This window comes from Callithrix jacchus, chromosome 8 (genome assembly GCF_049354715.1).
Source record: "Callithrix jacchus isolate 240 chromosome 8, calJac240_pri, whole genome shotgun sequence".
NCBI lineage: Eukaryota > Metazoa > Chordata > Mammalia > Primates > Cebidae > Callithrix > Callithrix jacchus.
In genome coordinates this window covers 125,698,104-125,716,415 of record NC_133509.1, presented here as the reverse complement: position 1 = coordinate 125,716,415, position 18,312 = coordinate 125,698,104, and positions in this window count along the sequence as shown.

Below are 18,312 nucleotides of genomic sequence, written 5' to 3'. Positions count from 1 at the left end.
GAGAATTGCTTGAACCCAGGAGGCAGAGGTTGCAGTGAGCCGAGATCACACCACTACACTCCAGCCTGGGCAACAGAGTGAGACTCCACCTCAAAAAAATAAAAATAAAAGCTTTATTGTTTTACCATTCATATAGGCTTATAGTCTGTCTGCTGCTGTTATTTGTATATGATGTGAAATAGTAACCAAAGTTTGTTTTTTCATTTCAGTATTCACTTGACCCACCACAATGTATTGAAAAGCTGAGTTGTAATTTTTATGAAGTCTTTATATCTGGTAGTGTAAGACCTCCACCTTGATCTAATAGTTCTAATAGTTTTGGCTGTTAGTACTTGGTGTTAGTACTACTACTGTATATTTTAAAGACTGTATTGTTTGTTTACCCACATATTTATGTTTTCTGGTGGGTTTTTTTTCCATCCTGCCTTTTTTACTTCCACCTGGATTATTTTCCTTCACCTAGATAATTCTCTTTAGTGCCAGTCTTCTGACAATGAATTCTCTCAGCTTTTGTTTTTTGAAACCTTTCTTTTGCCTTTGCATTTCCATATACATTTTAGAATCACCTTGTTGGTTTTTGTGGCAGGGGATGTTAGGGTTTAATTGGTATTGCATTGAATGTATAAATCAGTTTCAGGAGAAATTATATCTTAACAATTTTGAGTTTTCCAATCCATGGTCATGGTATGTCCCTCTATTTACTTAGGTATTTAATTTGTCTCACCAGAGTTTTATAGATTTACATGTAGAGGTTAGATTTATATCTACGTTTTTGACAGTTTTATTTTATTATCAAGTTATTTTTACTTCATTTATGGAAATACAGGAATTTTTTTGGTATATTGCCCTTGCAGTTAGAAGCCTAGCTAAATTCACTTTTTAATTCTAATAATTCTATATATTATTTTAGATTTCTTTAGGTCTACAGTTATATCTTCTGTAAATAATGATAGTTTCATTTCTGCCTTTTGAATTTTTATTTTTCTTGCCTTATTGAGCTGACCAGGACCTCTAGTAAAATGCTAAATGAAGTAATGGCAATGAACTTCTTTAACTTCTTGAACTCAAAATAAGAATTCAGTATTTTACTATTCAATATTATGTGTTACATAATTTTTATAGATATCATATGCCAGATTAAGTTTCTTTTTATTTCTAGTTTTCAGAGAGTTTTCACTAAATGTTTCTTCTGCCTCCATTGAGATAATCATGTATTTTTTCTTTATTCCCCTATAGTGATAAGTTACACTAATTTTGAAATGCTGGAAATAGAGTAAATCCATTTTCATGATGTATTACTCTTTTCATATATCAATGGATACAGTTTGCTAATATTTTGCCTAAGATTTTTGAGTCATAAGAAGGATAGACTTAAGCTGGATGTGGTATCTCACACCTATAATTTCAACACTTTGGGAGGCCAAGAAGGGAGGATTGCTTTAGTCTAGGTGTTGGAGACCAGCCTAGGCAACATACTGAGACCTCATCTCTACAAAAAATTAAAAAATTATCTAAGTGTGGTGGAATACACCTGTAGTCCCAACTACTCAGGAGGCTAAGGTAGGAGAATCGCTTGAGTCTAGGAAGCAGGGGTTGCAGTGAACCAAGATTGTGCCACTGTACTCCCACCTGGGCAACAGAGAAGCCTGTCTTCAAAAAAAAAAGGAGGGGGGGAGACAGAGAGGACGAAAAAGAAGGAGGATAGACCTGTAATTTTTCTTTCTTTAATATTTTTGTCAAGTTGTGGTATTAAGATTATTCTGGCCTCACTAAAAAAAAGTTGGAAATATGTTCCCTGTTTTCTATACTCTGGAAGGGTTTGCACCTGATATTATTCCTCCTGTTTAAAATAAGTCACCATTGAAGCCACTTGAATGAGCAGTTTTCTTTGTGGGAAAGTTGTCATTAATTGGAAATATATCTTGTCCATTTACAGTTAATGTAATTATTTATTACTGGTTTTAAGTCTGCGATCTTACAATTTCTTTTACATTTTTGTCCTATACCCTCTTGATTCCAGTATTTTGTGTCTTCCTCTGATAAACCAAGTCTTTTCTTTTGTCCATTTTTTCCTCCTATGTTAGTTTGTTAGAGATTTTTAGAAATTCATTTTGTGATTACCTTGAAGTTTATAGTGTCCATCTTTGACTTACTGCCTTAAATTGGTACATTACCACTCCCCAACAATGCAGGAATTTTATGACTGTTGAAATCTGCTTTCCCCCCTCTTCCTTTTGTGTTAATTGTTGTCATGTATTTTACTTCTGCATTCTATGTATATCTTGTCTCTGTATTCTATAAGTATTTTAGACTTCACAGACATTATCATTAGTACTACTACTATATATTTTAAAGACTCTGTTTTTGTTTTCCCACATAGTTATGTTTTCTGGTGTTTTTCTTTCCATCCTGCCTTTTTTACTTCCCTCTGGGATTATTTTCCTTCATCTAGAGAATTCCCTTTAATATTTATTTTAGTGCCAGTCTTCTGACAATGAATTCTCTCAGCTTTTGTTTTTTGAAAGCTTTTTTCTTTTGCCTTTATTTTTCAGTAACAATTTTATTAAGGTAAAATTCATGTATCATGTAATATACTCATCTAATCATTACATTCAGGCACAATTCAACATTACCTTTAGTTTTTGAAGTATGTTTTTGCCTTGTATGAAATACTGAGTTCACCATTTTATTTTCTTTCATTTTTTGAGACCAAGTCTCACTCTGTTGCCCAGACTGGAGTGCAGTGGCACACTCTCAGCTCACTGCAACCTCCACCTCCTAGGTTCAAGTGATTCTTGTTAGTTGGGGTTACAGGCATGCACCACCACACGTGGCTAATTTTTATATTTTTAGTAGAGATGGGGTTTCACCACATTGGCCAGGCTGGTCTCAAACTCCTGTCCTCAAGTGATCTGCCTACCTCGGCCTCCCAAAGTGCTGGGATTACAGGTGTGAGTTACTGTGCCTAGCCCAGGTTCACCATTTTCAAGATATTATTCCAATCCTTAAGTTCTGTGGGAAAAGCTGTTAGTTTTCTTTCCTTTGAAGGTAATGCATCTTTTTCCTCTGGTGACTTTTAAGATTTTCTCTTTTTTTTTTTTTTTTTTTGAGACGGAGTCTCGCTCTGTTGCTAGGCTGGAGTGCAGTGGTGCAGTCTTGGCTCACTGCAACCTCCACCTCTCAGGTTCAAGTGATTCTCCTGCCTCAACCTCCCAAGTATCTGAGACTACAGGCGTGTGCCACCATGCCCAGCTAATGTTTATGTTTTTATTAGAGACAAGGTTTCATCATGTTGGCCAGTATGATCTCGATCTCTTGACTTCGTGATCCACCTGCCTCAGCCTCCCAAAGTGCTGGGATTACAGGCATAAGCCATCATGCCCAGCCTCATCTTTGTTTTTAAAAGTGTGACTATGATGCCTCTGTGTGCCATTATATCTTTCCTAAGGATGGTAAACTTCCTGAATCTGGCGGTTGATGTCCTTCCTTATTGGAATTCTTAACCAGTCATTCTTTAAGTCATTTTTTTCCAATGCATTCTCTCTCTTTTTCTAGGAACTGTGTTATACTATGTTGCATATGTCTGTTATAGTCCTGTGTTTTCCATCTGAATTTATTCCTGTATGCACTTCAGTCTGCATAGTTTTTACTGACCTAGTTAACTTATCCGCTGTTCTGCTGAGTCTAATCGATTTTAAATTTAATTGGATATCTTATATTTTCAGTTCTAAAATATCCATTGACACTTTTTCGTAGATGCCAGATCTCTGATCAGACCTTCAGTCTTTTCCTCTATATTGAACGTATTAATCAAAGTAGTTTTAAACTCCTGTCTGAGAAATCCAGTGTCTGTTTTACCACTTGTAATTGTTTGTTTCCATTGTCTGCTGTCAGTCCTTTGGTCCTGTTTTAGCATGTCTTGTCAGTTTGGTGACATGTCATACACACATACATCTTGCTCTAAGATGGTTATGTTTTCTTCCGGCAGTCTCATAAAATACAGGCGGATCACTGTCATCCTATTGAAGGTTGGTTTTAGACTTTGTTAAGGCTTGTATATTTCAGTTTTGCTCTTACTCCTAGCATGTGGCCTCTTTGGGCTCCCATCTGAAAATCTGCGGTGTTTATCAGGGCCACTTCACCTTAGCGACCTTGAATTCCAACCTCCTCAGTGCCAAGAGCTGCTCAGCTTGTTAGCCTTCCATCTGCTGCTTTTTTGCTGTGTTTCTTGAGGTCTCACCTTGTGCTCAGGAGTCTAGGATTAGCAGATGCATCAAGGAGATACTATACCAGTACTTCAGGCTGACTTCCCTGAGGTTTCTTCTCTCTGGGATTTTGCCCCCCAAATCCTAACTACTTTCCCAAGCTCCAACTCTTGTCTCTTCAACCCAAGTGGGATTACTGCTTTCTGCTAGATATTTATTTCTGTGTTGTGAATTTGCAGTGCCTTAAAGAAGAAATCAGAATGAACATAGAGCTCACCAAAGTGTGCTTCCTTTCTTTCCCTTTCAGGTCTTTTATTGTAGCTCGTCAAGTTCTGCCTGCATTGGTTTGCTCCCTGATGCCTGTAAAAGATGTTTCGTTTAACCCTTTTCCTGCTTGCCTCAAGAATACTTCCCAGCAGCGCTTGCTGCTGCAGCATTGACCCTGAGATAACTTTGCCACAAACTCTCTCGCCTTTATTATTACTTTTGGGTAGCTCTAGTATATTGGCTTTAGAAAAAAAGGACATCATTCTATTTATAGCATTCTGTTTTTAGTAGTGGTTATTTTCATTTACAAAGTATAATAATTCTCAGTCCTGGAAATGTCAAATCCTAGAAAATGTAGCATTCCTACACATGATAGTAACATCATTCTCTTAACAGTTGTTGGCCAGAGAGTCATTTAATGAATTTGATTTTTCTGAAATAGATGATTCCGATGATTCTGATACTAGTTCTGTTTAGAAATAACATCAAGGACAGTTTTTATATTTTATTTTCACATTGAAAATCAGATTTGCTTTAGCCTCAAAGAATGTGTTCATATAAAATTAAATGAGTGCTGGCATCAAGCTGTACTTTTTTTTCTAAATGGGAAAAGGGTTAATTTAGCTTTCACTGTTGTTTTCGGTAGAAGGGTTAGTCCAATCACAAGCTACTCTGTTGTGGCCAAAAGCACAAATCTGGTGGTGATTATGTTTAATGTCATTGTTGATTTCTCTGCTGTGGCTTCTGGCATTGATAACTTGGTTGTCACATGTTCCTATGTGAGGGCACCAGCTTTATTCATTTGTTTCTTTGTCCATTAAATAGTTTTTGAGCACTGCCTTCAGGCCAGGTATTGTTCTAGACACAAGCAATATAACAATATTTACAATAAGATCCATGTCACTTTGGGACTTACAGCTGGTTGTTTTTATAGACAGGCTACTAAAGGGTTGCTAAGTCGGACTTGCGGTAATTGAAATAGACGTTTCTTGTGTGGGGGTTGGGAGTAAGAAAAAGAGAGACTGGAATCTTTTAGATGATTGCATCTTTATATAAACATTTTTAGCCTTTTTAAAAAAATTACAGAGCTTAACGCAGTTCACAGTTCACCCACACTACAGCAATATTTGGCCTACCTTTTGCAAGCCCAATTCCCTAACTATGAGTTTCTCTGTTCTACATAAAAATCTCACTTGGAGCACAATTATTTGACAAATTGAGTTGAAACTGGAGGATCTGATTTATGGAGAACAAACTTACCTCTGAAATCATGTCTCTTTATGAATATCTACATGAAGTCTTATGAAGAATCAGCCTGCTGTGGTTTCCCATTTTAACTTCTGTTTTTGAAAAACATTTCACATTCAACTAAGCACTTATTAAATGCTTTATGAAACCAAAAATGGCTTGATGGTCTGTGTCTTCCAGAATAGCTTAAGTTTCAGTGCTACCAAGAGAAAAATTTAATCTGGGCACATGTCACTGTTAAAATATGGTCAGATCGAGAATTGTATTCCTCTCTTTGTAATTCTTTCCCACTTGTGAAACTTTATCCAGTGGATTTTTTAAATTACAAAGACTTATTCCACAGATAAGTTTGTACTTCTGATTACATCCATGTTCATGTGATCAAAAGGCAGCAAAGAGTAAGACATTGTCATATGGTAACTCCATAGAAATAAGGATGCTCGGGGAGGACAGATTCAGTCTTGAGTACCTGTGACTTGGTATTCTCGAAATTATAGCCCCTTTGGAATGGCTTAAGAACTACCAGTTAAAGTAACCAGACACACAAGGCCATGTAATATACGATTCCACTTCATGAAATGTCCAGAACAAGCAAATCCATAAAGACAGAAAGATTAGTGGTTTCCAGGGGCTGGTGAGAGGGGGAAATCGAGTATGACAATATATACAGGCAATGGGGTTTTGGGGTGATGACAATGTTCTGCAGTTAGGTGGTGGTAATGGTTGCAAAACATTGTAAATATAGTAAAAACCAATGAATGGTACACTTAAAACCACACACACACAGCTAGAAAAGCTACAGCTAGTTTGAGGAAGTCAGTTCCAACACCTGGCTATTCAGAGAATGCCCTCCTGCCCTCCTTTCTTCGGCATCAACTCTGAAGCATAGTTATTTTATAGTTGGAAAATCTTTTCTAAGCAGAGATTAAGCTCTTGGGGACAAAGTAAACTTGTGTCTTACAGGTATCACCAAAGTTCCAGCTTAACAGAGAGAACCTCCTCGGGATCCTACTTTTCCCAGTGTTGGGTAGTGCTTGGAAAGATAAAGATCAAAGTGCTATGTTTCCATGGTGATCATATTCAGCTTAGTATTTATTGTATCTTGCTCTGAAGTTTAATTTCTTACTTTGGGACTCGTTGTAATAATGGGAGCACCCGCACTGTGGGAGGCCAAGGCAGGCAGATCACCTGAGATCAGGAGTTCAAAACCAGCCTGGCCAACATGGCAAAATCCCGTCTCTACTAAGAAAAATAACAGAAAATAGCCGGGCAGGCACCTGTGGTGGCAGGCACCTGTGGTCCCAGCTACTTGGGAGGCTGAGGCAGGAGAATCACTTGAACCCAGGAGGTGGAGGTTGCAGTGAGCCAAAATCTCATTATTGCACTCCAGGCTGAGTGACAGAGCAAGTCTCCGTCTCAAAAAAAAAAAACAGTAATAAAAAATAGTGGGAGCACCAGGCCTTTGTTTTAGTTCAATGTTTCTTTGGTGAACGTTTTTCTAACATCTCTCTTACCTTACCTATGTTAGCTTTGTCTTAGAAGCAGGCTCATTTGTACAGTTAGCTAAAGTATTCATTCGTGAAACCATTCATAGCAGTTGTCTTTTCATCAAACATAATACCTTTAAAATAGCAGAAAATTAATGCTACTCATGATTTTGTTATTTTGCTAAGTAGTCAGAGGCTATATTATCTCCATTAATCCCAACATATACATTAGAAATGTCTTTATTCTAGATAATCTGTACTTATTTGAATGCAAAAGTTTTGTCAATATGAGTGAACGTATACATCTTTTTATTAACTGATGGAGATATCACCTGAAACTTTGCTCCTGGCAAAGGCAAAGATGAAATGTATTGAAAAAAATTAAGTAGATTTTTATTTTTTTATTTATTTTTTTAAGATGGGGTTTCACCATGATGGCCAGGCTAGTCTTGAACTCCTGACTTCAGGTGGTCCACCCACCTCAGCCTCCCAAAGTGGTAGGATTACAGGCATGAGCCACCGTGCCCGGCCTAATTAGATTTTTAAAACTTCAAAATACTTTTATGGCAAATGTAAATAAAATTGTTTCTATCTGCAGATTGTTTTGCATAAAATCTCTATGTGAATAATATACATTGCAGTACAGTAAAATCAGTCCTTTTTATACGTTTTGAATGTTATGCATTTTGAAGGTAATTTTTTAAAGTAACTAGGTATTGGCATTTTTTCATAATATATTTCTAGTAGAGCACACCTGAAATGTGTAAACTTGTGTAAGTATTTTGCATCACTAGTCTAGTTGTACATATTTTTAGAAATAAGAATGGGTTTGGAAAATAATCTATTTGTAGTAAGTATAGTTTTTACTGAGTCTGATATATCTTTCAGATACTTGAGTAAAATCTGTTAAACTATTCCAGATTTTTAAATTTCAGTATCCTTGCTGTGGAGTCTAGCGTTGGCTTTCTGATGTCAGAATAATCAAATGCTGCTCATACAAACATCCAGAAAACTTTTTCTAGTGATGATACATTTAGCAAAAAACTCAAGTCTTGGACTTGAGACAAATGTACATTATGAAATCTAAAATGATAAAAATTTGTGACTATATATAATATATAATCTTCATTATGTAGGCTATTTCTAAAAAATTAGTTTCTGTGCTGATTTCATGTTAAGCTTTTCAAATATTTGCAGATTATAATGGCTCCAATAAGTTGTTCTAAATCTGGTAGCCACTTATTAAATGGTTACTGAGTAACATTAATCATTTAATAATTATTTAGGAATTATGATGTCAAATCTTTATACTTCAGGCTCCTTGCACTATAATTACTTAAAATTAGGTTGCATCAGTAGTCTATATTAACAGATATCTTGGTTTGGAGGAAAAAAGTTCTATTTTGTAGGTACTTGAATAGTTTTGTCTTGTGAAATTACATAGGTGTGTGTTTATGTGCGTGTATAGACACGTGTATTGGGGGCTTACAACACCAAATTAATAAGACCCCCCGCTCCTTAAATCGACTATCTGCCCTGCCAGTAATCCCCTGCCTGTACTGGTATATACAGAGTTCTCTCTGGTATAAATGATTGATCAAGCAAAAGGGTGTAAGATATTTGTGTTAGTTTCTTTTTAAAAGAATAACAGGTTACACATAAACTGGTAACACTGCGTTGATTTCCTAAAGACCTAATACAGCTGTAAGAGGGAATAACATTCCAGAGCTCCAGGATTATTTTAATACAGCTTTCAAGATGGTGGTGATTTTGATTGAATATAGAAACTTCAGAGTGTATTAAGTGTATTTTAAGTATGTAACACATCCATTGGTGATTTGTTTTGTTTGTGGTTTTGTGGGGTTTTTTGGTTGTTTTTGTTTTGTTTTGTTTTGAGACGGAGTTTCGCTCTTGTTACTCAGGCTGGAGTGCAATGGTGCCATCTCAGCTCACCGCAACCTCCGCCTCCTGGGTTCAGGCAATTCTCCTGCCTCAGCCTCCTGAGTAGCTGGGATTACAGGCACGCGCCACCATGCCCAGCTAATTTTTTTTGGTATTTTTAGTAGAGACGGGATTTCACCATGTTGACCAGGATGGTCTCGATGTCTTGACCTTGTGATCCACCTGCCTCGGCCTCCCAAAGTGCTGGGATTACAGGCGTGAGCCACCGCACCCGGCCCTTCTTGTTGTTTTTAAGTAAGGATCCATCTTGTGTATTTGGTTGACTTTTATGTAGACATCATAAATGTGATGCTTACTTTTCTATTAGCCACTTCATTTTAGATTTAGTTTGATTAATCTACTCTTTGAAATTTTAGTTTGATTATTCTTTCTGCTATGTTTTGGCTTTTGTTTTTTGAGTGATAACCTAAGAAGTTTCTATAGTGGAAAATACCATGATGACATCTTCATCCCTTATAAAATTGTCTCACTTAGAGGAATTTTTCAAAGCCTATGTTGAAAGATGGGCAAATGAAGTAAAGCATCATAATGAATTCTTTTTTTTTTTCATAGTGAACTCATTTTCCATAAAGAACGGCAAACACATTCTCCTCATTTTGCTAACTTCCAGGGCTTTTTTTTTCATTGTGACTGCTTTGCACACTTCATAACGTTTCTCCCAGCGAAGGCTAACTGCAATTTAGTTGGTTTAAAGACAAATATTTTTAATATGGATAAAAGTTGTAAGTATGCCTTTCATGTGGCAAACTCTAAACTGGGGGTTAGTACTCCACTGCAGCATTAGACACCAGCTATTCCCGATAGGATGCACATATCAGATGCTGTTTTTCCCTTAAACTTTGCACTTTTCATTGACAGTGTTTTCAAATCAGATCTTGTTTTATTGGGTTTCACGTGATTGGACTAATGCTTACATATTTGCTTCTTTTGAAGGTATTTAGACATTAAAAATTAATTATTTCCTTATGAGTCATTGCTTTGAAAAACCATTTTAGGCCGGGCACGGTGGCTCACGCCTGCAATCCCAGCACTTTGGGAGGCCAAGGTGGGTGGATCACGAGGACAAGAGATCGAGACCATCCTGGTCAACATGGTGAAACCCTGTCTCTACTAAAAATACAAAAAATTAGCTGGGCACGGTGGCGCGTGCCTGTAATCCCAGCTACTCGGGAGGCTGAGGCAGGAGAATTGCCTGAACCCAGGAGGCGGAGGTTGCGGTGAGCCGAGATCGCGCCATTGCACTCCAGCCTGGGTAACGAGCAAAAACACCGTCTCAAAAAAAGAAAAGAAAAACCATTTTAGAAGAAATTTCCATTTTTTAAAAAAAGAAGTGATTTCTTAAAAGGTACTGATAATTTATCTTTGCTGTAGATGAATGCCATGTTTCTATATTCTAGGACTCTTACTGAATAATACTGTTTATTTCTTTAGATCAACCAATATATTCTTTATTTTGTGTTCAAACGAACACTGTGAGATGATTGGGAAGGCTGTGTGTTGAAGTTAGATGCAAAGTTGGACCTTGTACAGTGAGCCTCTTGTGAGAACTGAATTCTGGGAAAACTGTGTAAACCATGAAAGATAAAGCCTGTCATTCATGTCTGCCTTGGCCTGTGCCCAGCTTTGTTTCTCACCATTCAGTTTTTACTAACTAGACCTACTAGCATTTAAAGAGAAGTACATTCATCCTCTCAAAGAAAACAAGGTTACTGAAAGAACTCACTTAATTCCTTTTTCCCTGAACCCGTGGTTTTAAATGGAGAGGAAAATGTATTAGATACGACACTTTACATGAGTATTACTGAAGATTTTGTGAAAAAGAGGTGGGAAGGCAGTTTGGTACTTTATTTCCAGCTTGGCTAGACTTGGTGACCCTGAGCAAATCACTCAGCCTCCGCTTGCCTCCATTTCTTCATCTGTAAAATGGGCATAACCAGCATACTGAGGAATCGATTAAAGAGGATAAAAGAATCCATAGGCGCATTGACCCCAAAGATGGCTAGAATATAGATGTAATTGATATTTATGAAGACTTTCTGTTATATAGCAATCTAATTTTAAAAATATCTTTACCCACTTCTCTGTAGCAGGTAAAGATTTTGACTAGCATTTTGAAGTAGGAACTAACAATAAAGTATAAAATTAAGTAGATTTTCTTTTTTTTTTTTTTTTGAGATGCAATCTCACTCTGTCGCCCAGACTAGAGTGCAGCGGCGCAATCTTGGCTCACTACAACATCCAGCTCCCAAGTTCAAGCAGTTTTCTGCCTCAGCCTCCTGAGTAGCTGGGATTACAAGTGCCAGCCACCATGCCCGGCTAATTTTTGTATTTTTAGTAGAGATGGGGTTTCACCATGTTGGCCAGGCTGGTCTTGAACTCCTGACCTAGTGATCCACCCACCTTAGCCTTTCGAAGTGCGGACATTACAGGCGTGAGCCACCATGCCCAGCCAATTTTTAATATATATGGTTATGAAATAGTTCTAGTCAAAATTTATGATGTACACTGTTGGTCTGAGTGTGGGTTAAAATACATCATTGCACTTGGCTAATTTGTGGAATGTCTTGAGTTGGCTTCATTTATTTCAGAGAGATGCATAGATGATCAGATCACACTGTCATAGTAGTGTTTTTAGCACATACGAGAGTCTTAGCATTTTGGAGCCTTAGAGCTCAGCCAGTGTAATTTCCTACCGGAAGCAGATTTCTTCCTGGTGACCTCACCAGCAGCTGTTTGTGCAGCCTTTTCCTGAAAGCTTTTTGGGAAAGGTGGGGCTGATACCTCACTACTTTGATGTGCACCTTTTGTTCAAGAACTTTCTAAAACTTGGAGCTAATCATGTTTTTTTTCAGAAGATGTAAGCATTTTAAATTTTTTATTGAATTCCATCCTTATTTAAAAGTCCTGGTTGGTAATATTTTCTCAGTTTTTTTTATTTTTTATTTTTGCATGCTGTCCCACATTGATTAGGTTGTTTTCTTCATTTTCTTAATAGTCTAAAGATACTTTCATCTCTATTTGTGTCTTCTTCCATTTAGTATTTATGGGAGAGAGCAAGAAGGGAAGATATATCTATTTTTAAAACTGACTGCAATCATAACTGTTCTTGTCTTTCTGTAGCAACTGGATTTATTACTATCTCTTATTTAAAGGTCCTTCAGAACTCGTTGAAGCAGTTCATTTCAGGTCAATGCCTGCTAAGTAATGTCGGGACCTCTGGGGAAGGGGAAGCCGACAGGATCCCAGAGGAAAGAATTCAGGTTGTTTGCTCTCTTGTAGAAAGCCCACGGATCCCTTCCCAGAGTAGAAAAAAGTGCCAGAGTGTCCTGAAACTGTTTCCTTCCAAGGCACATACTTCAAAGAGATTGGGGATTCTTTTTTTTAAATATAGGTGGGGCCTCACTGTGTTGCCCAGGCTGGTCTTGAACTCCTGGACTCAAGCGATCCTCCCGCCTCAGCCTCCCAAAGTGTTGGCATTACAGGCATGAGTCACATGCATGGCCATGGAGATTCTAATGTGGTGCCAGCTGCCAGGTAAGAAAGCTGTGAGACAATGTGTTGATATTCCTCTAATACTTCAGGTTTGGGGACATCATCTAGCATCTATGTGTGACATCACCCTTTGTTCCATCTTTGGGAAATGATAGTAGTAGCTTGTTATTGTTAGCTGACCCCTAAATTGGCATCAACAAAAGTAAATCCCTTTAGTTTTAACTTTCCTTTTGGCCTTTTATTACCTTTCTCTCTCTCTCCTCCTTCCTCCCCACCAGCCCTCCCCCACTCTCTCCATGTGCACACATCCACACACATTTCCCTGGTACTCCTTCCACCCATCTAAAGGAAGCTGTGCTCAGTCTTGCTGCATGCCAGATTACCGTACTGAGGTCAGTCAGCCGTAGACTAAACTCTCAAGCAGCCATTAGCTGTACGTAGCCACCAGATTCACTCGTTCAGACAGGTTTACACAGCTATTTGCTGACCAAACACATCAGCTGTGCAGGAGCCCAAGGCAGCCTGTCGGGCAGAAGAATTACCAACCAAAGTGGATCTCTTCATAAAATCAAAGATCTGGAGTCCGTGTCCTTTTAAAAAAACTTTTGTCTTCAGACATATGGGTGCGTGTTCATCTCTGGCCAAAACTTCGTTTCCAGTTTCAAAGGGCTGGTTCCAAAGGTGGCTTTGTAACCTTTCTGTTGCTGGCTCCGTTAGTTGCCTGATAAGCAGTAGCTAAGTGATCATCCTCAGAATTTGAGAGGGGCATCTTTTAGATTCAGACCACCAGGGTGCCTGTGTGGGCTCTCCTGAGCCCTCTTTTCTCATCTGTGGGGTGAACGCTTCTCTTTGCAGAAATTTGCTTGCATCTTTTCCTTTTATTTATTATTACTTTTAGAGACGGTGCCTTGCTCTGCTGCCCGGGCTGGAGTGCAGTGGACTCTTGTCTTCTGTTGATCTTTGCCACCCTCTGCCTGGCTTAATGAGGTTCTTTTCCTCATTATTATCTCCCACACGCTGACCTTCCCCCTGCATTTTTAAGAAAGAAGCAGAGAATGTCACCAAGTGTAAGCAATTCTATGAAGTCCATAGGGTTAGCTTTGGGAATAGATGCTTTCTTCTTCTTTTGGTGTAAACATCAATTTGGAATGTAATTAGAATGTCTTTAGCCTCTTTAAAAAGCCCTTCTGAGGCAAACCTTTGCAAGTCACTCGACTGGCATGTCCTTAGAATTCTATTTGCATGGCTTTTTTTTTCTAAGTCGCTCTAGAAGAACCTAAGAACATTCTGAAAATGCAAGGATTACAGTTATTCTCACATCAAGGATCAACTTTATTTTGTATCTTCACTTTATGTCATTTTCGATTATTTGGTTAGTATCAATCTAGCATTAATTTCACCCGGAGGGAATGACTATGTTTGCTTGCCACCACCTGTGTTTAGTAAGGGATGGCTTTTCTTTATCTGCCTTTCTGAATTTCATATTTGTATGCTTTGTTGTAATTTTAAAAAATCGATTCTAGCTGGGCTAGAATCTTCAAGTATTAATTTATAATGAACTTTCCCTCTTCTGGAATTGTTTAGGAGGGCTCAGTGTTCTACGTTCTTTTCGTCGCTGTAGATACGCATTGTCATTTCCGTGCTCTTTGAGTGCTTTATGATACTGGGAACCGGTCTGCCTTTGATTCAAGGCGAACGATATGGAGGTAAGAGTTTTTATACTATTAACTATTAATTGAGAATTTTCAGATTTTATAGCTACTTGTCTTTAACAGTTATAAGAGGCATGCATTTTTTCCCTTCATGGTCTTGAAGTTAGTTTGTGCGGGTAGATCGGGATGAGTCGTTGAGTTCTGTTGAGTTGAAAACACATGAATCAAAAAAGCGGATGTATTGTAGAAACGTGATGTTTTCATGATTTGGGAATTTGGCTGGAAAGCTTACAGAGCAGTAAGGGCTTACCTTTTACCAACTTCAGTGTGTGTACAGATGTATTTGTTCAAGCTTTAAGAATGAACCTGTCAATGTACAGATGCCTGATATCTGACTTGGACTTGTGGTGTGTGTGTTTCCTTTTTGGGGCTGCTTCTTGGAGTTAAGTAAGAGTGTTAAAGAAGCACAACAGTCTATATCAGTGAATTTACATCTTAGAAGACTCACCTTCACTTATGCTTGAAAGAAAACTGTGTAGACAATTGAATGCAGCATTTTCTGAATTGCCCTGAAGGATGCCTTGAAAGGAGAAGGAACCACTCACCCGTTTAGTGTCCACCAACCCGTTCATGCCTCCCTTCATCAAGCCGCCATCATTGGAGGGCTCCAAAACATTAGCCCCGGACCAGGTCTCCGGCAGATGCCCACTCAGAGGTCACTCCCAGCCCTGAGCACGTGCCCTTGTCTGCTAAGAGCTATGAGTGCATCTTAGACGTCAGTCCAGGACCTCAGGCCAGTGGCTGGCACACAGGTGTTCAGTAAGGGTCCAATGAGTAAATGAATCTAAGTATCTGGCACACAGTAGGCGTTCATAAATAGGAGTTGTTGTTATCCAGACTCGGGGAGACCCAAAGCACCCACTGCTGGAGTCCATCTTCATCTGGGGAGTCTCTGCTGACAGCCTGGGTGAAGATGGACTCCAGCAGGGTGGTGAGGGGGTGTGGGGAGAGGCTGCCCCCAGGACAGGGAACACCCTGTGCTGCTCCTGGCCAGGTCCACAGATGAGCCAAGATGGGAATTAGTGCAGACATGCCCACCTCTCAGCGGGAGACCACCCCTTTGTCTCCTACTTCCCACCCTGTAGTAGACAGAATAACAGCCCCCCTCAAAGACAGCCACATCCTAATCCCCAGAACCTGTGGCTGTGTTAGCTAAAGTGGTGAAAGGAGCCTTGCAGATGGGAATAGGTAAGGATCTGGAGATGGGGAGATGGCCCTGGGTAATCTGGGTGGGCCCAGTGTCATCACAACGGACTTTCTAAGAGGGAAGCAGGAGCTCAGAGAGGAAAGGAGATGCCACACTGCTGGCTATGAGGGTGCAGGAAGGGTTTCTGAGCCTAAGGACATAGCTGGTCTCTGGAAGTTGGAAAGGACAAGGAAATGGATTCTCCCCAAGCCCTTCCAAGAGAAGCCAGCCCTGCTAACACCTTGACTTTGACCAGTGAGACTAATTTTTCAACTTCTGACCTCCAGTGCAGCAAGACAGAAACTCCACTCAAGAACGGTGCAGCCAAGAGCATAGGGCTCTGTCTTCCCCAGCACCCAGTGGGAGGGCCATCCTCCCAAGAGAGGCAACATGGCAGCATTTCTCCTGCCCCCAGTTCCTGTTGCTGAGGCTAAGTTCCGGGTAAGGACAGGTGGGATTTGGGGGCTCCCTTCCTTCTCCTGCCCCCTCGTGGGATGGAGGCTCTACGCTGGCCCCATCCTGGGATGTGAATACTGACACCCTGATCACCTGTCCCGGCTCCTGAGGCAGAGTTTCCATGCTGGGAGAGGCAAGCCAGGGAGACCAGAGGCTATCATGCAACCTTGCCACCAAGCACTCAGTCCTAAAGCTGGGATGTCACTCAGGGAAACATGCTGTTGTCCTTAGGCCAAGACAGAAACCAGATTCATGGTTGTCTAGGACTGGGAGTTTGGGAGAAGATGGGAGGATAGCTAAAGGACACAGGGTTTCTTCTAGAAGCAATGAAAATACTGCTGACCCTCAGATCCACAGGGACTGCCTCCAGCACACTGAGATCTGAGGGCACCAAAATCCAAGGATGCTCAAGTCCCTGACATAAAATGACATAGTAGGCTGGGCACGGTGGCTCACGCCTGTAATCCCAGCACTTTGGGAGGCTGAAGTGGGTGGATCACCTGAGCTCAGGAGTTTGAAACCAGGCTGGCCAACATGGTGAAACCCAGTCTCTACTAAAAATACAAAAATTAGCCAGGCGTGGTGGCACACACCTATAATTCCAGCTACTTGGGAAGCTGAGACAGGAGAATCACTTGAACCCAGCAGCAGAGGTTGCCGTGAGCCAAGATCACGCCACTGCGCTCCAGTCTAGGCGGGAGAGTGAGACTGTCTCAAATAATTAAATAAAATGACATAGTATTTTCCTTTAACCTACACACATCCTCCTGTATACTTTAAGTCATCTCCAGATGACTTATAATACCTAATACTATGTAAATGGTTGTTGTACTGTGTTTTGTTTTTGAGATGGAGTCTCACTTTGTCACCCAGGCTGGAGTGCAGTGGCACAATCTTGGCTCACTGCAACCTCCACCTCCCTGGTTCAAGGGATTCTCCTGCCTCAGCCTCCCAAACAGCTGAGACTACAAGCACGTGCCACCATGCCCAGCTAATTTTTTTTGTATTTTTAGCAGAGATGGGGTTTCACCATATTGACCAGGCTGGTCTCGAACTCCTGACATCATGATCCATCCACCTCGGCCTCCCAAAATGCTGGGATTACAGGCATGAGCCACCGTGCCCAGACTGTATTTTTTGTTTTGTTTTTAAATTTTATTTATTTTTGAAGAGACGGGGTCTCGCTATGTTGCCCAGGCTGGAGTGCAGTGGCTGTTCACAGGCACGATCCCACTACTGATCAGCATGGGAGTTTTGACCTGCTCCGTTTCTGACCTGGGCCGGTTCATCCCTCCTTAGGCAACCTGGTGGTCCCCCGCTCCTGGGAGGTCACCATATTGATGACAAACTTGGTGCTGACACCTGATCAGCATAGCACACTACAGCCCAGAGCTCCTGGGCTCAAGCGATCCTCCCACCTCCCGAGTAGCTGGGACTATAGGCATGCGCCACTATGCCTGGCCCAGCCTGTAATTTTTATTTGTATATTTTGTCTCTTTTAGCCCACAACTAACATCATATGTATCTTGTTTTTATTTTTTATTGTTTTTTTTTTTTTTTTCAATTTTTTTTGTTTGTTTTTTGAAGACAGGGTCTCATTCTGTCACCCACGCTGGAGTACAGTGGCATTTGTAACTCACTGCAACCTTGAACTCCTGGGCTCAGGCCATCTCTTGCCTTAGCTTCCTGAGTAGCTGGGACCATAAGTCTATGCCACCACACCTGGCTAATTTTTTTGTTTAGACAAGGTCTCACCATGTTTCCCACACTGATCTTGAACTACTGGGCTCAAGTGATCCTTCTGGCTCAGCCTCCGAAGTGCTGGGATTACAGGGGTGAGCCACTTCGCCTGGCCCATTTTGTTTCTTTATCTTTGGTCAGCCATGTTTGTGTCAGCTTAAACTTCAGTGGGTGTAATGCTGACATCACAGAGTCAGCCCCACGGATTACCAGTTAACCAGGGCAAATGTTTGGCTATTTATAAGACAGAGAAGAAGTAATCCCCAGGGTAAAACCAGAGGATATGAAAGGCAGTGGACTATGCCGCCTTGCAGAAGTGTGGGGGAAGGGGCTAGCCTTGTACCACCGATCACCACAGGGGTAGCTCTGGCTTGCTGTGGCCCCATCTGCGTGTTGACTTTCTTTGCAGGATGGGGCAAAGGATGGTGAGCCACATACTCAGATCGAGTCAAGGATACACCTACGGTCCCAGCTACTCAGGAAGCTAAGGCAAGAGATCGCTTGAGCCCAGGAGTTCGAGGTTGCAGTGAGTTATGATCATGCCACTGTACTCCAGC